Source organism: Musca autumnalis, unplaced genomic scaffold, assembly GCF_047663935.1.
Source record: "Musca autumnalis isolate F117 unplaced genomic scaffold, ASM4766393v1 scaffold_3, whole genome shotgun sequence".
In the NCBI taxonomy this organism is placed as follows: Eukaryota; Metazoa; Arthropoda; class Insecta; order Diptera; family Muscidae; genus Musca; species Musca autumnalis.
Genome location: NW_027411866.1, coordinates 252,622,667 through 252,648,369, shown reverse-complemented (window position 1 = coordinate 252,648,369; position 25,703 = coordinate 252,622,667). Strand labels below are relative to the sequence as shown.

General features: G+C 35.6%; 1 protein-coding gene across 2 annotated transcripts in view; it reads right to left on the bottom strand.

Annotated features, from left to right (window-relative positions):
- Positions 1-25,703, bottom strand: part of AstA-R1 (allatostatin A receptor 1) — a 397,360-nt gene that overhangs the window by 281,644 nt on the left and 90,013 nt on the right. Inside the window, exon 1 of one of the 2 annotated variants that reach the window (XM_073977862.1) lies at positions 6,693-7,197. The exons of the other annotated variant lie outside the window; for it this stretch is intronic. The gene's annotated coding sequence lies outside the window, so the exon portion shown is untranslated. Of the gene's footprint in view, positions 1-6,692; positions 7,198-25,703 lie in introns of those variants that run through there. 2 annotated transcript variants of the gene reach the window in all.

Below are 25,703 nucleotides of genomic sequence, written 5' to 3'. Positions count from 1 at the left end.
TAATTTTATTGGGGGTTCATATTTCCATTGTATCCCTCAAGAGGGTACTTAAATTAACAAATGTTTTCGCTCTTTTCTTTTTTGCCAGTCCTCGAAATGAAATGTTAAAATTAAAATTTATTCAAGTGTCACATTTTACGCCACTTTGGAAAAACTACACCCGGTACTTATTTCTCGCGTCTTGTATTTCATTCTCGTCTCCTTCAATTTCCAATTCTGCTACAAGTAATGACAGACAAAATGAAAACAATTTTCCCCTTCAAATGTAATGAAAAGTGATTATTTTCATGGCAATGGTAATGATGATGCTCTCAAGGACACAGGTGGTGAACTGTTGTGGTGAAGTTGGCATGGAGAACATTAATAGAAATAAACAAACATGTTTCTAAGGAATCCTCACAACAACAACACAACAAATAAATGAAAATAATTTAAATAGAAATAAACATCACAGTTTATCTACATAAATTTAAGGTAGATAAATGTAAATGTGAGCATAGATAAATTGCGTGTTTGCAGTTCTGCTTCTGCAAAGATATCTTGCAAATAATGGTGTGTATCAGTGGACACACAAAGTAGTCACAAAAGGCATTTCATTAAGAAGATAGACATCATTTATTTCTACCGACCACTTGTTGGGATATTTGCCGTCTATGTTGTTGTAAAATTTATTCCATGAAAGCCAAACATATGTACATACATATGCATATGTAAATGTCAAAAAACTCATTAATTTTACTACAAAACAAATGTCATGTCTATGTCATTAAGGATGTGACATCTTGACATTGACTACAACACATTAAAGAGCCGACAGGCATTTAGTTTTCTTAAATATTTATAATTAAAGAATTAAAATAATATTTAAGTTTCGAATAAGAATGGATACACTATTTTGAGCAAAGTCCAAGATTTATCTTGGTCCCTCTTTCATCTCAAGTGGACACTGACCTCCCCGTGGTGTCACCTGGGGTAGCTGCCATGATCTGCAAATCTGCACCTGGAATGTTCGCACTCTTTATAGAGAAGGTGCAGTTTACGCATTGGCAGACGTACTTGAAAAGTACAAGGCCGACATTACTGCCATACAGGAAATTCGATGGGATGGGAAAGGTGCCAGAACAACACCTAAAGGTGATGCACTGTATTATAGCTGCCATGACACAAAACATGAGTTTGGTTGCGGATTTGTAGTTGGTCGGAGGTTAAACATCTGGTATCCAGCTTCACCCCAGTGAATGAAAGCCTCGCTGAAATTCGATTAAAAGCAAAATTCTTCAACATCAGCTTTATTTGTGCTCATGCTCCCACTGAAGACATGATCTTTGGTCAGTTCCAAGGATATATTTTATGAGCGCTTAGAAAAAACATATGACCGTTGCCCTGTCCATGACATTAAAATCATTCTAGGCGATTTTAATGCCAAAATTGGAAAGGAGAATATCTTTGGCCCAACAGTCGGAAAATTCAGTATCCACAATGAAACATCTGACAATGGCATGAGGCTGATAGACTTCGCAGCGGCAAAAAACATGGTAGTTAGCAGCACAAGATTTAAACATCTCAACATCCATAAGGACACCTGGCTGTCTCCAGATCAGAAAACAAGAAATCAAATTGATCACGTTGAGATAGATGGAAGACATTCATCAAGCGTGTTGGATGTGAGTTCGTTCCGAGGAGCAAACATAGACTCGGACCACTACCTTGTTGCAGCAAAGGTACGCACCCGGTTAAACGTAGCTAACAAAGTACGAACAGACACAACACGAAAGTTAGACATCGGTAAGCTGCAATCACAATAGATAGCCACAGCATATTCTACTCAACTAGCCCAATTGCTTAATCAAAGCACTCCTTATCCCGATAACATAGCAGCACAATGGCAAAGTATTGCCCACTCCATGCAAACAGCTGCAAAATCCATACCTGGATACCAGAGACCTCCAGCAAGGAATCCATGGTATGATCAGGAGTGTAGTGCTGCTACCGAAGAGAAAAATGCGGCATATAGGCCTACTTTACAATCCGTAGCAACGCATAGCGCACGAGAGAGATATCGCGAGAAAAGGAGAGAGGAGAAACGTATTTTCCGCAGGAAAAAGAGGTAGATGGAAAAGCGGGAGTGTGAAAAAATCGAGATGTACAGGAGCCAGAATCAAGTCCGAAAATTCTGCCAAATGTGTCAAGCATCAAACTGATGGCTTTGGTACAGGCACATCATCCTGTAGAGACCAGCAAGGTTATTTGGTAACTGATACAGATAGTGTGCTCAGGATATGGAAAGAACACATTTCAAAACTGTTGGTATCCAATAGCAGCGAAAACGACGAAGATACCACAGGCGCAGTCCCAGAAGATGGTATTGAATGTATACCGCCCAGCCAAGATGAGGTAAAGACCTCAATAAATTGGCTGAAGAATAATAAGGCAGCAGGAGCCGATGGCTTACCAGCCGAGCTGTTCAAAACCGGAGGCGACACGCTGATAAGGTATATTCATCAGCTAGTTAGCTCCATCTGGCAGGAAGAACATCCTGCTGGAAAAGGTTATACGAGAAGCAAACGTCAAAAGCAGTCAATAACCACATGTTACTTGCTTAAGCTGATGATATAGACATCATGGGACGATCAGTAAAAGAAGTAACTGATACCTTTATGAAGGTCGAAGGAGAATCTGCTTAAGTGGGTTTGGTGGTAAACGGTGAGTAGAGGGAAGGGAAGAAGGATGGTGTCGACGCGCAATGCGTCCATTGAGCTAGGACCAACTGTGGAAGTTGGCTCCTATAATTTTGAGATAGTAAAAGACTTTGAGGGCCACCGTGGTGCAATGGTTAGCACGTCCGCCTTGCACTCAGAAGGTCTGCGGTTCGAATCCCAGGCCAAGCAACATCAAATTTTCAACGGTGGCAAAATTCCCCCTCAGTAATGCTTGGCGACATTTCCTGAGTATTTAAGCCATGAAAAACTTCTCTACAAGTGGTGTCGTAAGACACGCCGTTCGGACTCGGCAATAAAAAGTAGGTCCCATATCATTGAGCCAATATGAATCGGCGTGCACTCATTGATATGAGAGAAGTCTCCCTTGTCCCATCTGGGATGTTTGTGGAACAATTATTATAAAAGACTTTGAGTATTTTCCCATAGACAGGCCAAGCTATATATCGGGCCCTGTTTTTGTATAGCCTTCATATAACCTCCCGATCTTCGGTTTTTTTGAGGATTTTAACTAAAAAGTTTAACTGATAGTTCGTAGTTTTACATTTGAAGTTCTTAGTAGTCCCAGCACTTTTCCAACAAAAATAGTCAATGTTTTGATATAGCCCCCATATAACGTTATCTCCCGATTCTCGGTTATTTGAGGGGTTTACCTAAATTTTTTACAGATTTAGCCGTTATTTGATATTTAAGCTTTCCTGCAGTCATTAAATTTCTCCACAAAAATTGTCTATATAGGCCCATATTTTGGTATAGGCACCATAGAGCGGTACCTCGCGATATTCGGTATTTTTTGAATTTTACCTAATTTTTTACCGAACTACCTGTAATTTTGGGTCACAAGACGTCTTCCCTAAAATGAAGTGAAGTTTTCCGACCGATTCTCACACATCCATTGACAAAAGCAATTTTAATTATACCCTCAGCCTTTAGGCTAAAGAGGGTATTTACACTTTGATACGACCAAAAATGTGGCTCATCGAAATATTGGTTTTAGACCCCAAGTATGTTTGTACGATATCCGTTTCAGACAATTTTGAGTCGATCTAGCAATGTCCGTCCGTCTGTCTGTCTGAATATTTTAGCTAAACTTATCAACCGAATTGGTTGAATTTTGAGATGCAGGGTTTTCACTTTACAAAAAACTTGTCCGATAAAAATGATGGACATAGGTCCACGTTTTGATATAGAGCCCATATAACGGTATCTCCCGATTTTCGGAATGGACCAAACAACTTTTCTGATAAAAATTATGTACATAGGTCCACGTTTTGATATAGCTCCAATAGAACGGTATCGCCCGATTTTCGATATTTTCAAGGTCTTAGCCACATTATCCACACAAAATTACAGAAATTTGGTGTTCAGTCTTCATATATTTTTGTGCGTTTATTGAATACATCAAAATTTTGTCTTCAAATAAGAGAATTTTCCTTAAAATTATTTGACCGATTAATGGTCAATCAACGGCACATTTTTTGTTAAAAATCGAAATTTTGACTTTGTATTCTTTTCCTTGACGGTGTATTCTTTTTCGGGGACAACTCCATACTTTTTGAGATAATGTCCCTGGAGCTCCAAAAAATCTGTCGGCACTAAATAAACTTGGTTGTGCCTAACATAACACTCGCGTACATACATTACTTCCAAATATGGAACGTACATCGTGCCACTCCTTAGGGTATCTCCCACACAAAATTTGAAACATGTAAAGTTTAAGGTTTTTTTATACCCTCAGCATTTATGCTAACGAGGGTATTTACACTTTCATACGGGCAAAATGTGCCTCATCGAAATAATGGTTTTAGACCCCAAGTATGTTTGGACGAATTCCGTTTCAGACAATTTGGAGTCGATTGAGCAATGTCCGTCCGTCTGTCTGGCTGGACCGCACAATAATTCTCGAACGGATAAACCGATTCGTTCAAATTTTAGCTTTCGTAATATTTAGTCCAAATTTAGTTTAAATTCGAAGATAGGTTATATCGGTCCACTCCTTCCGGTACCTCCCCCACAAAAGTTCGAAAACGTTCGGAAAATTTGTGCGCCCGATAACTCTTGAAGGGAGTAACCGATTTGTTCCACACTTTGACCGACGTGAAATGTGTACCAGACTTAGATAAGGTTTCAATATGGACTCAATCGGTCCACTCCCTCGGGTACCTCCCACACAAAATTTCGGAAATGTTCAGTTTAGGGCCATCTCTTGAATCGCTTTGATTTTTGTTTTAGCAACTTGTATTCACTACCCCCCACACGACGGTACAAGTTTCATTAGAGGCAAGTCCATACTTCCTGAGAAAATAGCATGAAAGTTGCAAAAAAAAAAACCCTATGACGCCATGTGAGGTGGTTGGAGCGCAAGGTAACTCTAGAACGGATCTGCCTATTCGGTCCAACATTTGGCCTTGGTAATATTTTGCCCAAACATAGTTTAAGTTTGAACATAAGCCATATCGGCCTTCCTTATATTTTGTCATACTTTCGGTTCGAAGATAGGCAATGCCGGTCCACAACTTCCGGTACTTCCCCCGAATATTTAAAAAAATGTCACTTAAATGGTATGCACGATATCTCATGAACAAATTTGGTCCAAACTTTTGATCTCCTAATATGTTGTGCAAATTTAGTTTAACTTCTAAAATGGAGGTACCTTAGGCTACCTCCACAAAAGTTCAACATTTGTGACTAAGTGCAGTTTAAGATCTGTTCGAAGATCCTTTGGAAATGTATACCGATGCTGTTCGTTGTTGTCCTGCTTACAGTGGTATTATGTCTTCCGTGGACAAGTCCATACTTCCTGGCATACTGGTCCAAAAGTTATACGATGACCCACTGAAATGACTTGTGGGCGCGATATCTATCAGAAAGATATGACTCCCAAAATAAGTACCTCCTTTGCAACGTGGACCGTAGGTAAAAGTTTCAATTCACATAGGCTGAGGGTACATATCTGTCGGCAAAGCCGACTGATACTTTCTTACTTGTTTTATTAAATTTTTGGAATATGGATTGAAGGAATGCAATTGGGCCACGTAATTTAGTTATAACAATTGTCAGCGTTAATGTGGGAAAATATATTGGAAAATTCACATGGCTCAGAAGTATGTTGAAAATTACCAATATCTTTCAAAGTGTTTTTGATGAAATTGTAAAATTTATTTCAATTATGTTATTAAGTTTATTTTTCTTAGTCATAAATGTCTGTAATTATCGAATATTTTCGATATGTATGTAAATTACTCTCTAAGTGCTATTGAACTCTACAGAATTCAAATATTATTTAAAATTAAAATTGAACGTCTTGTGGCTTTCTAAAATCTGCTGAGTTCCACTGCATATTTAAAGTGGGATTATACTAGCACTTATTACCATGATAAACTCTTCTATTTGACGTAAAATGTAAAAACGAGTGACAAAATAATATCACTAACATCTAGATAACCGTAAACATAGTCCACAATTCGACTAGTTTTCATATACTTGTTTCTTTAAGTTTGGCATGTAAGAAGTATAGGTAGGAAGTTTCGGTTCCGGTTCAACTAACTCTGTGAAAGTAATTTTGCACTTCGATACTGTTCACTAAGTTGTATTAAATTGTTCGCTATATATTTTCTATTAAATTTCACACACTTTTCTTAACATTGTCTGACGAACGATCTTCTTTAAAATGTAATGCTTCACTTGACCACATTGTTGTCAGAACCTGAGCTTTTAAGCTTGCAATTGACATCAGAACAAAGATGCTGTTTTTTTTTTATTTTGTGCACTTTGTTGTTATAATTTACACAATAATTTCTTTGAAATATGGTTTCCTCATTGTGTTTTTTTAAAGATTCTTTAAATCACACACTTTTTATTAAAACCCAGCTTTGTAAACACATTTTATCCACAAAACGAATGACAATAATCCACATTGTTTGTTTTATCCGTTGTGTGGATGTGTGTGTGTGAGCGTATCGCTATCCGGCTTACCTTTTGTTAAAAATATACAAAGGAAATTTATATCCTCTTAAATAACGCACTTAAGAAAGCTGCTGCTCAAAGTTGAGACATCAAAGTGAATTTTTGTTTCTTTGTTGTTGTTACCCACAGCACTTTTTGTATTTTCTTTTATTTGGTTGGTAATATGAAACTGTTAGCCTTTTGGATATTAAATTGCTACACGTGTTAATTTCTATTTTTTTGGTTTCACATTTCATTTTCTTTCGTAATTGCCAAGCAAAACGTGAAGTTTGCAAATCTTCACAAATAAACGCACATTTATTTTCATATTTCACATTTTCGTATAATTTTTCTTTTATTAATTTTTTTCTTCGACAATTAATAAATATGTATGTATGTATTTCAATTAAAATTCAAATTGGCCGTTATAAAGAATTTGCATTAGTTAACTTTATTATGATATTTTTTTATCACAAACACAAACACATCGCCAAGAGTAGAAAGTACCGTTCGTAAAGACATTCGCCAGATGACTGATTACAGCTGACAAAACCATTTGTTGTTATTCCTTGATAAAAAAGTGTGCTCGCTTCGTTTCGGTTCGGTTTGTTGCTTTCCTCTTAAGACGAAATGCTGTTTGTTGTGTGCCAGTCATCCGGTTTGAGTCTATGATGGCGTACGACTATGTGAGTGTAAAGTATATTTTATTCTCTTCACTCAAATGTTAGGGTTGCCACATGAGGTTAAAAAGTTTATTTGACTCTTTAAATAGGCGATTTCATATTGTGAGTGGAAATGGGTCTCTTTGGTAAGAGAAACAATTCAGACTTAATTATTCTCTTTTGCCTTATAAAGAAAGAGTATTCGGGGCTTTTTCTCTGTAAACAGTTTATGAATGAATTTTTAATGTTATTTGAAACAATGAGAAAGCCATTAATATCACAGAACAACATTCACTCTGGGGGTGGAAAATTCTATGAGGAGTTGGTTGTATTAGGTCAGTAGAGCAAGACTTTTCATAATTTAATAATTAAATTAAATTTTAATTTTTTGTTTGAAAGAGTACCTTTTTTATGCAATTAATTTCTTTGCAAAAATGTAAGAGTTAAAATTATAGGAATAGTGTATATAATAACCTACACCACTGTGAACATGTAAAATAGTATATTTAAATGTATGTATGTGAGCTATATAAAATGATTTTAATATAATTTATCGACAAAGAAAGTGATTCTACGTATATCCCCAAAAGGAACTATGGGCACTACCGTTTCCTTATACCGTTTCCTTTCCTACAAATGCAAAAATAAAAAAATTAGACAAAGTACGTTGTATTATTTTACCTCTCAGAATATTTTTATACCCTACACCACTATGTGGAAAGGGTATTTTATAAGTTTGTTTTTGAAGGTTTAAACTATATTATCCTATGCATACAAAATTTACATTGGAACCAAACTGCAAGAATTGAAATAAATGGTGATCTGACTGACGAAATTCCTATATCAAAAGGTGTACGGCAGGGATGCATACTATCGCCGATCCTCTTTAATATATACTCCCAAAAGGTTTTTCAAGAGTTAATTGAAGGAGAAAGAATTGGAATAAGAGTTCAGGGTAAAATTATAAATAACATACGTTATGCTGATGACACCACAATATTTGCTAGCAGTATATCTGGGCTACAGCAACTCCTAGACAAGCTCACGTACGTAAGCGAAATATATGGCCTCAAAATAAATATAAATAAGACAAAATATATGGTTGTATGTCGTTTTAATCAACGACCAATAGAGCATATCAAATGAAATAAAGCGTCGAGTGGAGATGACAAAAAACGCATTTTTTAAATACAAAAAAACACTCACTCTCTGTAGGTCTCAATAATAGTCCGATCAACGCGTAATTTTAAATAAGGTAATAGTATATCACAAAGGAGAAGCTTGCAATTTGAGATGGCGATCGGATAATATTTAGAGGGTTAAATGGACCAAAACTTTTGTGTGAAAATTGTGAAAATTTTTAATATACAGCTTATATCTTAATTCCTGGAAGTGACATTCCGGACAGGTGAGATATACTTGAAAGTGAAACTCTTGACCTTTCAATTGATGCCAATTATGTTGGTGTGCATGATCAGATAACAGAGTTACAGCCTAATATATTCCGTTATTTGTTTGTAGTGTAATAATAAACTCGCTAGAAGTCGCAATTATACATCAATAGTCACGAAATTTTGCACCGGGTAAGAGTATAGATCGAAAAAGATGCCTACAATTTTGAATGATGATCTGATATTCTTTAGCGGGTGAAATGGACCATTACTTTTGTATGAAAAATATAAAAATTTTATTTTTGGTCGATATTTTAATTCCTTGAGGGCATATATATTTTGCAAAGTAGCCTACACATGGAAAAAACTACTGAACTTTCCTCTGATGTAAATTGCAATAAAGTGTTTGCTAGATAACGGGCCTACTGCCTAATATATAATGGGTTCTGTGTAGAGAACCACATTTTTATTCCATGCTACATATTGTCTCTCCAAAAGTTTATGTAACACCACGAAATATTCGTCCTAGACCCTTAATTTGGTATGCCATAATTCATATCTCGAGATAAAGCGATTTAGCGATGTGTGCCTGTCCATTAAAAATTGTAAACAAACTTAAGGCCGCAATTATGGACCGTTTGTAAGGAATCTTTTAAGGAGGTTGGGTTAGGGCCAGAATAGAATTGATTAGTTTTTGGTGATGATCGTGAAATGTTAAGGGGATGAAATGGACCAAAAACAAAATTTTAACCAATTTTGTAGCGGCTCTGTAGGTCAACATAATAACCCGCAAAATTTTAAACAAAGTTTGAGTTTATGATGAAGAAGAAGCGTACAAACCATCGTGAAGATCAGACAATACTTAGCGGGTTAAATAGACTGAAACTTTTGTGTGAAATTATTAAAAATGTCAATAACGTAGCGGTTAAACAATGGAAGTAGTAGTACTACATATGTAAGTGGGTTTCATTACATTTTAGTTTGTGTGAACTAAATTTTCCTTTCCTGCTACAAAAATGTCTTTGTCATGCTAGATAAATTTTTGGTTTTGGTCATAAGTATTATACATTACATCTCTGATATTTGATAATTACATTTTTACAATCATTGAAAATAAGTTCCGTGGAGAACGATTGTCCTTTGATAGTGGTATAGGGTATCCCATATTCGGCTCCGCCCGACCTATGAAAATGGTTCAAATTTGGTATTTAGTAATCCTATGGGCTACAAAACTTTCTCCCAGAAATTTGTTGGTATCGGTCCACGTTTTGATATATCGATACTTTGAAGGTTATAGCCTGATTATAACACGGAAATGGCTGCAATTTTTGTATTTAATCTTTCCACCTGAAATTTCTCGGTATAGGTCCACGTCTTCATATAGCCCCCACAGAACGGTACCTCCTGATTTTTAGTATGTTGAAGGTTGTGTCGGTATATGTCAACGTCTTAATATAGCCCTAATAGAACAGTTTCTAGTGATTTTCTGTATTTGGAAGGTTCTGGCCTCAATATACAACCGAAATGGCTGAAATTTGGTACTTTGTCTTCGTTGGAGGTAAAAAACTGTCGGTTCCTCCTGATATTTTGAAGGTTGTGGCCTATATATCCCACCAAAATGACTGAATGGCAAAATGGTAGAAGATTAAAGCTGGGGTTTACAACTTTCCTCCTGAAATTTGTCGGTATATGTATGTCGACGTCCCCCATAGTAAGGTAGCTCCCGCTTTTCGGTATGTTGAAATTTGTGGCCTCACCGTACCAATCGGTTTTCGATATTTTAAAAGATTTTTAAAAATAACCACCGATGTGACTGAAATTTGGTAGTTAGAATTATTGCAGACGAGAATTATCAGAATAAGTCCATGTCTTCAAAATGCCCTCATAGAAGCGTTCTTCCCGATTTTCGGTGATTTGAAGGTTGTGCCATCAATATCCCATCGAAACGGCTGCAATTTAATATTTGGTCTCCGTTGGTTGTATAAAACTTTCCACCTGAAATTTTCCGGTATTGTCTCTCCCAATTTTCGGTATTTTGAAAGTTTTAGCCACACTATTCAACCGGAGTAACTGATTTGGTATTTAGTCTTCGCTGGAGTTACAAAACTTTCATCCAGAAATTTTTCGGTACATGTCAACGTTTTACAAAGCCTCCATAGAACGGTGCACCCGATGTTCATTAACATTCCAAATCCAGAATATCCAGGTTTTATTATATTATTCCCTAACTTCACTTCAACTAGGGTAGGAAATAAAACTCACGGTTTTCACGTTTTGCTTTTCAATTTATTATACTTTAGCAGATTAGTCACAACTGAGATAACTCTTTTTGTCTACAGCAGCTGTTATATACTATGTTTACTTATGCTGGAACATTCTTATTCTAGATTTCCCTCTAATGCCATCATGAACTTTTCTTAAATTCCGGTCCACACTAGAGTGGTTTCAATGAATTAACTTCATGAAATTAAGCGTGCTTAGGTCGAGTTGCCCACTATTGCTATTTCATACAATTACTTTTGTATGAAACTCGATCTAAGAACACATAATTGCATGACTTTTTTCAATGAAATCACTCTAGTGTGGACCGGGACTAAGGAATTATCTAAACAATAAAATTACTTTTGAAAGTTGATTACTCGGTTATTAACTAATTAATCGATTACATATCGATTATCGATAGGAAGACGTGGATCTATACTGATAATTTTATTCTGGAGTATTTTATAACGCCATGGAAGACTTAATGACAAATTTCAGTAATGTCGGTGAGATATTGAATACCGTTGTGGCCACAACCCTCAAAATACCGAAAATCGGGAGGTACCGTTCTATGGGGGCTTTATAAAAGCGTGAGCCTGTGCCGACAAAATTCATATGGAGAGTTTTATACAACCTTCGAATGGAAAGTTGTACGAGCCCAAATGAAGACTAAGTTGGAAACTTCAGGCAATTCGGTGGAAATTGAGGCCACAAGCTTCAAAATACCGCACATCGGGAGGTACCGTTCTTTGGGGGCTATCTGAAGGCGTGGACCTATAACGAAAAATTTTATATGGAAAGTTTTATAACCCAAATGAAAACAAAAAAAAAAAAAAAACAAATTTCACCCATTTTGGAAGAATATTGAGGCCACAACCTTCGAAATACCGAAAATCGGGAGGTACCGTTCTATGGGCGCTATATGATGGCGTTTGCCTATATCGACAAAATTCTGGACAAAAGTTTCATACACCCAACGAAGAATAAGTACCAAATTTCAGCCTTTGTTCAGCCTATTGTCAATTTAATAAAATTCTAAGTTTGGAGTGCAGTTGCATCATTTTTTAGCAAAAGTCAGAAATCTGGGTATCGAAAAACATTGGATCGTTGAATTGGGTCCATATCAGAATGATGGATACTCGTACTGATCTATTGAAGTTATAACGAGCGGTATCATTGGAAATTTTGGATTATATAAACTTGTCCACATAAAATTATGAATATGGACATTGGTACTTTCGTAACGGAAAGAAATTAATTATTATACCCTACACTACTATGTGGGGAGGGTATTATAAGTTGGTTTTGGCCAAAAAGTTTGTAACGCATCGAAATAATGGTCGTAGACCCATACTTATATATACCAAAATGAATGTTTCGACGAGCTGAGTCGATCTGGCTATGTGTGTCCGTCCGTCAGTCTGTCCGTCTGTCTATCTAAGCCTTGTAATCACGCTACAGGTCGTCACGAAATTTTGGATGTTGATGGGGGTCCCGGAGGGGAAGAAGCCTATTGATTGTGGTGATGGTCGGATAATACTTAGTGGTCGGAATGGGCAAAAAACTTATTTGGAGAAAAAGACAACGTTTTTTTCCCAAGGGAATATCTCGGCTTAAATATGATGTATACCAAAAGCAAAACCTGACAATAAAAGTAGAAAATATCACCTTTCTAATGATGTAAAGCAGGTTCTCGTACGTGATTAAATAACGAAGATATCACAATAGTAGCAAATAAAACCCAAATTTTCATTTTGCGATTTTAATTATAATGGCGAATATCACAGCTTTCGTTCGGGACTTTCCAAAAGCAAAGCCTGGCTATGAAAGTAGAAGATCCCACCTTGACAATGATGTAAACTAGGTCGGCGCAGGTGACCAAATAACGGAGATATCGCAATAGTCGGTAATACATCCAAGTTTTCCACTTTTTTGGAAATCACACTACAGGTCACAATTTTGATCGGATCGTCACGAAATTTTGAGGGTTAATGGGGGTCACACAGGTGAAGAAGCCTATTGATTTTGGTGATGGTCGGATAATATTTACGGGTCGTAATGGGCAAAAAACTTATTTTGAGAAAAAGACAACGTTTTTTCATAAGCGAATATCTCAGCTTCAATATGGGGTATACCAAAAGCAGAACCTGGCCATGAAAGTAGAAAATATCGCCTTTCTAATGATGTAAAGTAGGTTCTCGTAGGTGATCAAACAACGAATATATCGCAATAGCCGCTAATAGAACCCAACTTTTTATTTTTGCGATTTTAATAATAATGACGAATATCACAGCTTCGGTTGGAGATCTTCCAAAAACAAAGTCTGACTATGAAAGTAGAAAATCCCATCTTTACAGTGATGCAAATGAGGTTGGCGTAGGTATCGAAATAACGGAGATATCGCAATAGTCGGTAATACATCCCATTTTTTTGGAAATCACGAAATTTTGGGTGTTATTGGGGGTCATACAGAGGAAAAAAGCTTTTGATTTTTGATAATGGTCGGATATTATTCAGGGGTCGGAATGTGAACATTTTTTTGGGAAAAAACCAACGTTTTAGTTCAAAGTTAATATCTCCCTTCTGTATATCGAAAGCAAAACCTGGCAAGGAAAGTAGAAAATATCAACTTTACAACGATATGAAGTAGGTTGTCATAGGTGGTCAAACAACAGAGATATCGCAATAGTCTGTAATGCATCCCTTTTTCCATTTTTGTGCAATCATACTACGAAATTTTGATCGGATCCTCACGAAATGTTGGGGGTTGATGGGGGTCTAACAGAGAAAGAAGCCTATTTGGGTTGTAATGTCGAAACATTTAAATGCGTTTCAAAAAAATTTACCTGTGTTAATGAAGACATTCAGAGCAAAGGCGCTAAGCTATCCCAATTTTAATATTTTGGTTAGTTTCAAGGTTGCTTTGAATTCATCAATAATACATTCGCGAGCCTTCAGCTCAATGGCATCGATGGCCAATTCAGCACTAAGTGCTTTTAATTTCTTCAACTGTTTTGTTATTAGTCAAAAGCTTATGAACGGGGGTATTACATAGTCGGCCCCGACCTGACTATAGCCTTGGCTCACTTGTTTTATATAAGTTCAGAATTGTTGGTCCCCTCTGAACTCAACACTGTGTTTGCTGTTTGTTTTGTTTTTAAGTTCGAAGGAGAAAGAAGTAGCTTTGTAAAATGTTGTCGGCATTTCTTCCCGCTTCAGATGCTTATATACCCGAAACCATATGATGGAGATAATATAAACTTTGTTATTGTTTGAACAAATCTGAATATTCGTCCTATACTCTGTGTAGTGATCGGCATAAAATTCTAAGTCTAAGTACAGAAGTTTATATTATTCCTAGGAGGTTTGGTTTTGAAAATGGGCTAAATCGTTTTAATATGTCCCTCATAAAAAGTTTCTCTCGGTTTTGGGTTTTATTGGCGACTATTGTGATATCTTCGTTGTTTGATCACCTACGAGAACCTACTTTACATCATTAGAAAGGTGATATTTTCTACTTTCATTGTCATTGGTTTTGCTTTTGGTATACCCCTTACAGAAGCTGAGATATTCGCTTTGGAAAAAAAACGTTGTGTTTTTATCCACATCAGTTTTTTTGTCAATTCCAACCCCTAAATATTATCCGACCATCACCAAAATCAATAGGCTTCTTCCCCTCCGGGACCCCCATCAACATACAAAATTTCGTAACGATCCGTTCGAAATTACAATGTTTACATTGACAGACGGACGGTCGGACACACATAGCCCGATCGACTCAGCTCGTCGAGATAATCATTTGGTACAAACTTTTTGGGCAAAACCAACTTATAATATCCTCCCCACATAGTGGTGTAGGGTATAAATATATCAAAGGGCCTTTAGTAATCGCAGTCGGTATGGAAACTTTTTTTCACCGAATCAAACTAAAACACGCGTTTTCGTTATCAGAACAATATTCCGTACATGATACTGGCGTGGTATTTTTTTGGTTATACCCCTAATATATAGTCCTTCAAAATTTGTATTAAGTTCTAAAGTTTGTTTTTTCTTCATATTGGGGGTATAAAAATTTGGCCAATGTTATCCTCAATTCACTTTTTTATGCTTTGCTCTATTTTTAATGCAAGCCATCCACATAACACTATTTTTCGAAATTTATATTTCCATTTGAATTTTTTACGTAGATATGTTTTTTGTTGGGTCAGATGGTTCCCATCTATTGGCCTTTTCTATTTGCACTCTATGTCCGTTTTTTGCAATATTCTGAAATTCAATTAAATCCATTGCGGGATAGAAAACTACATGCAATTTTATGTGAAGGTGAGAACTTTAAGTATTGACAACTTCTGTGTTATGGTGAGGGTCAAACGGATTGGTTTTATTTTTATAACGTTTTTGTTATGGCAATATTTTTTGTTAGCAAAAGTTAGTGTGAAAATTCGTCAAAAACATTTTTGAGATATTTCATCTCCCGAAATTGCTTGTGAGTTTTTTTTATTAAATGATTTGTATTTCTATTTAAAGAGGTTTTTGTTATTGTGGTTGAAAATGTCGTTTCCATGTTTCTTGTATACATATCCAAAATAAAAAATTGTTAACTACAATCTCTCGTTTTTTATCTTTCACTGTAACAAATAGAAAATTAACATAAATATTGTACAGTTATCACGAATCGCACAGATCCATAATGTGTATGTGCATGCAACAGTTATTGACACATTCCGACACTGTGTTATTTCCAATGAACAAAAAATTTATTCTGGATTTTATTCAAATTGGAAGTGTCAACAGAAGTGTAGGAGGTTTTATATAATTCATGTGAAGCAGTTTTTTACTACATATTTGCAACACAACACACCAACGCAAACAATATTTGAATTACATTCTCGTGGAATGTTAATATTGTTATTTTTTATAAATAAGGAACTTGTAAAAATGTATTTTATTTATTCCAAATAACCTAGGGAAATTGTTTTTATTTTTGTTATTTTACACAAGGGTGTATTATATTTAATTGAATGTGGGAATTAATTTAATGAAACCTACATATACACGTATGTGTATACATTTTACACTTAAGTATTGGTGGATACGTTTGCCGTTTAAAATCGGCAACGTTACCGTTAATTCAAATATACGTTTTACCATATCTATGTTAGTCGGCTGACACAACTCATGGTTCATACGATGCTGCTATTTAACGTCAACACAAATAGGTTCAGAACCTTTGGAAGCATTCTTCTCTCAAACACACCAAGTTCTGCTTCGCCTGCTTTCCCAACTATCCCTATTTCAGATCCATACATTTTAAGTAGTATCAGTGTCTGCTAGATTGTGATTTTGATTTGGCAATAGATGTTTTTGCTTTTAAGTAGTTTGTTTAAACCGAAGTGGCATCTTTTTACTTGTTGTAATAATGAAAAAAATATTTTAAAAAATATTATTTTAAAGTATGAAAGCGTTTTTAAAGATATTGTAAACTCCTTTGATATGTGATGTGATCTAAGCGATTTTATCATGTGTATGGTAAATAATAATTTTTGTGGTGAATTCATCATTTTAGAATATTTAACATACCCGCATAAGTGTTGTCATTACTTATACTCCTTGTGCTCCTTTAACAAAACAACATTTGTATTGGAAAATGTATATATTTTAAATAATAACAAGTAAAAAAAGTATCAGTCGGCTTGGCCGACAGAGATATACCCTCAGCCTGTGTATATTGAAACAATTTTTTTCCCATAAAACGTAGGTATTTAGAGGGTTTTAAAAATTTTGAACGCATGAACCGACAAATATGTTGATTAGATTAAAGAGCAGAAGTTTTGCGGGGGAATTACTTAAAAGAATGGATCGACATTGACCATTATGGAAGTCGATCTCCAGCCACTACATACGTTGCAATAGGGGGGTTTTACTCCCTTTGGGCTGTCTGCTTAAGAAGTGTGGTGTTGCCCCTGAAAAACTTTTACCATCATAATTGAGGCAGCGAATGCAAGTTTCTTCAACAAAAATAAAAGTGATTCGATAGCAGGTCTTAAAGTGAACTTATCCGAAATTTTGTTTGGGAGGTACTGGATGAAGTGGACAAATATAGTCCATATTTGGACCTGATCTATATCTCGTAGATATATTAAGATGTGTTAAGTATTGACCAATTCGGCCACTCCATTCAAAAGTTACCGTACGAATAATTTTTCCGAACATTTTTGAAATTTTGTGGGGGAGGTACCTGAAGGAGTGGACCGATATGGCTTATCTTCGAACTTAAACTATGTTTGGACAAAATATTACTAAGGCCAAAATTTGGACCCAATCAGTAGATCCGTTGGAGAGTTATCTTGCGCTCCAACCACCCCACACGGTGTCATAGGTGTTTTGTGAAACTTTCAAGCTATTTTCTCAGGAAGTTTGGACTTGCCCCTGCTGAAACTTGTACCGTCGTATGGGGGGCAGTGAATACAAGTTGCTAAAACAAAAACCAAAGCGATTCGAGAGCAGGTCCTAAACTGAACTTATCCGAAATTTTGTGTGGGAGGTACCCGAAGGAGTAGACCTATTGAGTCCATATTGGAACCTCATCTAAGTCTGGTACATATTTGACGATGAGCAAAGTATGAACCAAACCGGTTACGCCCTTAAAGAATTATCGTGCGCACAAATTTTCCGAACTTTTTCGAACTTTTGTGGGGGAGGTACCGGAAGGAGTGGACCGATATAGCCCATCTTCGAACTTAAACTAAGTTTGGGCAAAATATTACGAAAGCCAAAATTTGAACCGAATCGGTTCATCGGTTCGAGAGTTATCGTGCGCTCCAGCCAGCAGGACAGACAGACGGACAGACAGACGGACATGGCTAGATCGACTCCAAATTGTCTGAAACACATTTCGTCCAAACATACTTGGGGTCTGAAACCATTATTTCGATGAGGCACATTTTCATCGTATCAAAGTGTATATACCCTCCTTAGCCTAAAGGCTGAGGGTATAAAAAGCTATACCCAATGGTTTTCTTTCTTAACAATAAGGACATATTTGCTTCTTTGAGACCTTTCTGGTTTTCTTTAATGTTTTACCATTGTATTTCCTGGAAAATACTCCACAGTTTTGCCGACCATTTATATGAGTTGTGAAACTTTTGTACAGTAGCAAGAAACGTTTGCTTTATTGTTTGAGCACTTCGCTGAAGGTCATTCATAACTCAACTTCATAAACAGAAGTCATAACTTGAAAGTTTCACTTCTTAAAGTCATATATTTTTCTATTGTTGATGAGTTTTCTTGGAAAAGAATCCAAATATTTCCCAATTAAATATTTCCCATAACGTTTGAAATGAAATTATAAATATTTAAATCAGACAATCTAGTTGTATTTAATAGCTTAGGCCAGGACGTATAGAAATGTGGTTGTGGAAGGAATTTAGAAAAGACCATTACCAAATTTTGTACCATTGAGAACATTGTTTTATTTTTGATTTGATAATTTGTCACTAAAAAGTTATCTATTTCTTATTACTTGTTTCAGTGATAATACATTGCCCTCAGAGTTCATTTCTATAAAAAATCATGTTATTCCAATCTATTTTTAAAAACGGTCACTTTACATTTAACGTGTAAAAGAACATACACATTATAGTAAATTGAATTTTATCTTCAGAATAAGTCGTTCTTATTTTAAAAAATGTCAACTATTTAAAATCATTGAATATATACAGAAAAGTTTCGTCTTCTGTTTATGATACATTTTCAACGTGTTACTTTGTTCGGGCAAACATTTGACGTTAAACAAACATTTTTATAACTTTGCATACGTGTGTAAGGCAAATTGATTCAAACAACTTAGTGTGAGAAATCCTGCAGAGATGTTCCATTGAACGAAACGCTGTCACTTACACACAAACAAAGAGCTCCATCCTCCACTTTATGTTTTTTTTTAGAAATTTGATGATACGATTTAGTAAAGATTTGAAACATGTTGTGCATATCTAATTTCATTATCTTTGTATGTATATATGTATGTATATATGTATTACCCCAATTATATAAAAGAATACTATGTGAACTTTGAGTAAAGTTCATTGTACGGTACATCAATCTCCTCCATCAATAACTACTTATTATAATAAACACAGCTTTTTGTGATGAAACGTCGCTGACATTGTCTTCTACACAACAATAATTTTCCTTTAACTATCATATTATAGCATATTATATACATGTTTAAATGACAATCATTGTCATTTTCATTGTTCATGTCAGAATTGTTTTAGCCAAATGTAGTGTTTTGTATTTCCAATTATGATGATAAATGTGGAAACAAGAAACAGTATATAGTCGGGCGGGGTCAACCATGTGATAACCTGGCCCGAACCATTATATTGAGTAGTAGAAAAATACGAATGAAATTCATTATGTTGCCGACCTCCGCTATCGTTCTAAAGACCATGATCCGTGAATCTGTATTGAGATTATCCTCTCTCTTAACAGAATATATGAAGTCTGTATTTAGTACTTGCAAAGTATAAAACCAATATTACCAAATATATGTACATATGTTGCTTCTGCTCAAAGGAGGGTGGTGAAATGCCTCAAGAAAACGAGAGAAACGGAACAATCGGAGCACAAACAAATATCAGGATATATAGATAAGAATGGAGTTCAAAAATTTTACTAAATTAAATGATTTGGCGCATGTCCATAATTCTGTAGAGATGAACATAATAATTTGGTAAAAGAAAAGTTACTTGCATGCTATTGGTATGCAGTAAAAGTGATCAATAATATACTAATTGTAAATTGATATAGCAAAGTGTAGTTTCCTATATCTCTCATATTTGACAACTTTCAGTAAGACAATTGTCGCCTATATAACACACATACTTCTATTAAGTACATCATGCAAGTTAATCCCCAACATAACCATAAATAGACAAATACCAATGATATTTTATTATTTTCGAATAGGTTGGATTTTTATACCCTCAGCCTTTAGGCTAAGTAGGGTATATACACTTTGATACGATGAAAATGTGCCTCATCGTTCGACCCCAAGTATGTTTGGACGAAATGTGTTTCAGACAATTTGGAGTCGATTGAGCAATGTCCGTCCGTCTGTCTGTCTGTCTGTCCTGCTGGTTGGAGCGCACGATAACTCTCGAACGGATAAACCGATTCGGTTCAAATGTTGGCTATAGTAATATTTTGTCCAAACTTAGTTTAAGTTCGAAGATGAGCTACATCGGTCCACTCCTTCATGTACCTCCCCCACAAAAGTTCGAAAATGTTCGGAAAGTTTGTGCGCGCGATAACTCTTGAAGGGAGTTACCGATTTGGTCCATACTTTGTCTAGCGTAAACTTTCTGCCAGAGTAATGTGAGGTTCCAATATGGTCTCAATAGGTCCACTCCTTCGGGTACCTCCCACACAAATTTTCGGAAATGTTCACTTTAGGGCCATCTCTCGAATCGCTTTGATTTTTGTTTCAGCAACTTGTATTCACTGCCCTCCATACGACGGTACAAGTTTCATCAGGGGCAAGTCCACACTTCCTGAGAAAATAGCATGCAAGTTGCAAAAACCCCCTATGACACCGTGTGAGGTGGTTGGAGCGCAAGATAACTCTCGTACGGATCTGCCGATTCGGTCTAAAATATGGCCTTAGTAATATTTTGTCAAAACATAGTTTAAGTTTGAAGATAAGCCATATCGGTCCACTCCTTCAGGTACCTCCACCACAAAAGTTCAAAAATGTTCGGAAAAAATGTTCGTACGGTAACTCTTGAAGGGAGTGGCCGAATTGGTCTATACTTTACACATCCTAATATATCTACCAGATATAATTCAGGTTCAAATATGGACTATATTTGTCCACCCCTTCCGGTACCTCCCACGCAAAATTGCGGATAAGTTCACTTTAAGACCTAATATCGAATCACTTTGATTTTTGTTGAAGCAACATGCATTCGCTGCCTCAATTACGATGGTAAAAGTTTTTTTAGGGGTAAGTCCATACTTCTTGTGCAAACAGCCCGAAGAGTGTAAAAACCCCCTATGGCACCATATGTTGTGGCTGGAGATTCACTTTCATAACGGTCAATGTCGATCCATTCCTTGTAGTATCTCCTCCGCAAAACTTTTGATCTTTAATCCTAATCAACATTTTTGTCGGTTTAAATGCCCAACATTTTTAAAACCCCCTAAATACATACGTATTTTGGGAAAAAATTGTTTCAATATACACAGGCTGAGGGTATATCTCTGTCGGCAAAGCCGACTGATACGTTTTTACTTGTTCAATTACACAACGAAAATATTAATTGCTGATGTTGAATTTAGTTTGCCTTAGTCTCTACTGCAATAAACATATGTACATGACTTGCATATCATTTAATCATGTAATTACATACATTCAAATGCATACATTTAATTAACTAAAATGTTGACACATTGATGACTAGTCAAGACAGTGTGTTTCAATTACAGATATGACTAATACCATTGGTCAATGTAATTATTAGAACATACAGTGCCGCTAATTCGAATAGGTGGGATTTTTATACCCTCAGCCTTTTGGTTACAGAGGGAATTGTTACTTTGTCACGATCAGAAATGTGTTTCATTCATTTTTTTGTTTCATTTCAAACAATTTGGAGTCGTTCAGGCTGGTTAATACAATAAGCGATTTGGTTCGAACAGTGTAAATCATAATATTTCGACCAAACATATATGTATATTGTTCGGAGATGGACTATATCAGTCAACTATTTTAGGTATTTCTTCCCCGAAGATTAAAAAAATGGCTTGAAAGTAATTTAAGGGCTGTTCGAGAATCATACAATGATATAATTATAGTCCGTATGTCTGACTGTGTGGCTGATTAAGACAACGACTTTCAGAGAGTAACCAATTTTATCCAAACTTTGTACATTGTAATATTTTTTCTAAACTCAAATTATGTTCAGAGTTGGACTATATCGGTCCAAAACTTTAATCAAATTTACAAAAATTATTGATTGTGGGGATTGTGAAGACAGTCTATGTGGTCATTTTTGTCCTGTATCTTTTTTTGTGGTTATGTCTATATTTCTAAATATAATGACTTTAAAGAGCTAAAAACCTTATCTAACTAAAATGAGAAGTGAGTACGAAGAAAGAATATCTGAAAATGTTCACATTGGGATATTTTCTCCAAACGCATATACAGTTGCCAGAAAATCTATATCGGACAGCACCTTTGTTCAAACAAATTTACATTGTGAGCAGTTTAGGGTTTATTCGAGGATCGTTTTGAATTATAGGAGGCGCCCGTGGGATGTCGGCGTGTGTCAGTTTGCTCAGACACACAATTAAAAAGAGCTTTTGTTTTTGAAAGAAAATTTTCAATACACAAATTGTTTCTATTAAGCAAGATAACCGAAAAAACCAACATTACTTGAGAAAATATTATAATAGCTTGCTTTTGCAACGATTTTCTGTAAAATATTGAATGTGTATGCTAATTATTATCTTATCCGTGTAATAGTAGAATGTATTTATACAAATTATTTTTTCTTGTATTTTTTAAAAATTCAGAGTGAACGGTATGTAGGGAAGCTGTCAAAATATGTCTGTTCCAGAACTTCAATAATCTACTAATTTTTACTATTTTTTCGATAACATAAAGGAAAAAATGTTATCGTAGTAAAAAATAGTAGCTTCTTGCAAGTTCTGGAACATGCATTATGTTTGTGTTTCAAAACCAGGAAAATAATAAAATATATTGCTGTGTTCCAGAACCTGCAAGAAGCTACTATTTTTTACTGCGATAATATTTTTTCCTTTATGTTATCGGAAAAAAGTAAAAATTAGTAGATTCTTGTAGTTCTGGAACAGACAATATGTATGCTCCAGAACGTGCAAGAAGCTACTATTCGTTAATACGATAACAATTTTTCCTTTGTGTTATCGAAAAAATAGTAAAAATTAGTAGATTCATGTAGTTCTGGAACAGACCATTTACTTGTATGGGCAGGGTTGAAAAAAAAAACATTTTATTCCAATCGATTTTTAACAACTGTCACATTCCTTTTTATATGTAAAAAAAGATACAAATTATAGTAAATTGAATTTTCTCTTCAGATTAAAGGGTTCCTATTTTTAGAAAATGTCAACTATTCAAAACCATTGAAAATATATAGAAAACTCTTGTCTTCTGTTTATGATAGATTTTTGTTCGGGCAAACATTTTAAGTTAAACAAACATTTTTATAACTTTGCATAAGTGTACTGCATATTGATTCAAACAACTTAGTGTGAGAAATCCTCCTGAGATGCACATTGTACCAAACGCTGTCACATACATACAAACAATAAGCTGTCCTTTATATCCTCCATCCTATATTAAATATTTTTTTTTAGCAATTTGATTTGATACGATTTAGTAAAGATTTGAAACATATTGTGCATATCTAATTTCATTGTCTTCGTATGTATGTATTTATTATCCCATAGATATAAATAACGTACAATGTGAACTTTGAGAAAAATTCATTGTCCGTCACAACAATCGTCTCCATCAATAACTACTTGTTATAATAATCACAGTTTTTTGTGATGAAAGGTCGCAAACATTCACTTTTTACAGTCATAATTTTTCTTTGAACCAAGAATCATGTTATATTTATGGTGAAATCAGATTCATTGCCCTTTTCAATGTTAATGTCTAAACTCTTCCTTTTATTGCAGGAGTAGTACAGGAGTAGTACATATTTCTCAACTGATAATACTCCCTTCAAAACAGTTAATATGGGGCGCCATTTTTGTTCTTTCCAAAACATGGACCAATGTTTACAATTTTCCGAATTGAGCGAAATACAAAAAAATGGACAAAACCGACTAGCCCTAATCCTGGCTATTCTGGATTTGGATAGTTAACAATATCGGGAGCGCCGTTCTATGGAGGCTGTATAAAACGTTAACCTGTACCGATACATTTCTGTAGGAAAGTAAGTCTTCGCTAGACTAAATTCCAAATTAGTTAGTTAGTTTTTAGTCAGTTTTCATTGAATATTGTGGCTTAAAATTTCAAAATACCAAAAATTGGGAGGGATCTATAGGGGGTATATAAAAACATCGAAAAATACCGGAAATTTTCAGGTGGGAAGTTTTATACCACCAACGGAGATTAAATATTAAATTTCATCCGTTTCGATGGGATATTGATGACACAACATTAAAATACCGAAAATAGGAAAGTACGCTTCTATGGGGTTATTTGAAGAAACGGGCTTATACTGATAATTCTCTTCTGAAATATTTTATACATCCATGGCAATTTAAATACATATCGGTGGTATATTGAGGCCATAACTTTCGAAATACCGTAAATCGGAAGGTACGGTCCTATGGGGGTATTTGAGGACGTAGACCTATACCGGCACATTTCGGCTGGAATGTTTTATACCTCTATCAAAAACTTAATACCAAATATCAGCTATTTTGGTGGAAAGCGAGTTTGTGTAGAAAATCGGAAGGTACCGTTCTATGGGGGTTATATGAAGACAAGGGTCTATACCGACAAATATCAGGTGGAAAGTTTTATACCCTCAACGAAGACTATGTATCAAATTTTAGCCATTTCGGTGTTATAATGAGGCTAAACCCTTCAAAAACACCGAAAATTGGGATGTACATTAAAGCATGGACCGATACAGATAATTTTCTGGGAAGTATTGCATCCCAAAAGAGGACGAAATATCGAAAATTGGGATATATCGTCCTATGGTGAATGTTTTATACCCCAAGTGAAGACTAACGACCAAATGCCAACCTTCCAAATACCGAAAATCGGGAGGTACCGTTCTATGGGGGCTATATGAAGGCGTATACAATGTTTTATACCTCAAATAAAGAGTAACCACCAAATTTCAGCCATTTCGGTGGAATATTGAGGCTACAACCTTCAAAATACCGAAAATCGGGAGGTACATCCCTATGGGGGCTATATGAAGGCGTGGACTAATACCTGCAAATTTCCGGGGGAAAGATTTATACACCCAAAAAAGACTAAATACCAAATTTCAGCCATTTCGTTGCTATAATGAGGCTAAAACGTTCAAAATACCGAAAATCGGGAGATATCGTCTTATGGGGTCTATATGAAGGCGTGGACATATACGTGCACATTTCCGGAGGAAAGATTTATACACCCAACGAAGACTAAATACCAAATTTCAGATATTTCGTTGCGATAATGAGGCTAAAACCTTCAAAATACCGAAAATCGGGAGATATCGTCCTATGGGGTCTATATCAAAACCTGGACCTATATAAACATTTTATGGTAGAAATATTTCTTAGCCTGTGGAAACACAAAATACAAACTTACAACCGATTCTGTGGTCAAATGTGGCCTTATATGGGGGCTCTACCAAAACGTGGACCTATGTATACAAACTTTTGTATAATTGATTATAGCCTCTAGAAACACAGAATACCAAATTACAACCAATTCGGTGCTCAAATGGGACTAATACATTCAACATATCTTAAAGTGACGCGTACTATATATGGGGCTTTAAATGGGGGCTCTACCAAAACGTGGACCTATATAAACAAAATTTGGTAGAAATGTTTTTTAGCCTCTAGAGACACAGAATACTAAATTACAACAAATTCGGTGGTCAAATGGGACAAATATTCTAAAATTTCCTTAAAACTACGACGCGTCACGCGTCACTTTG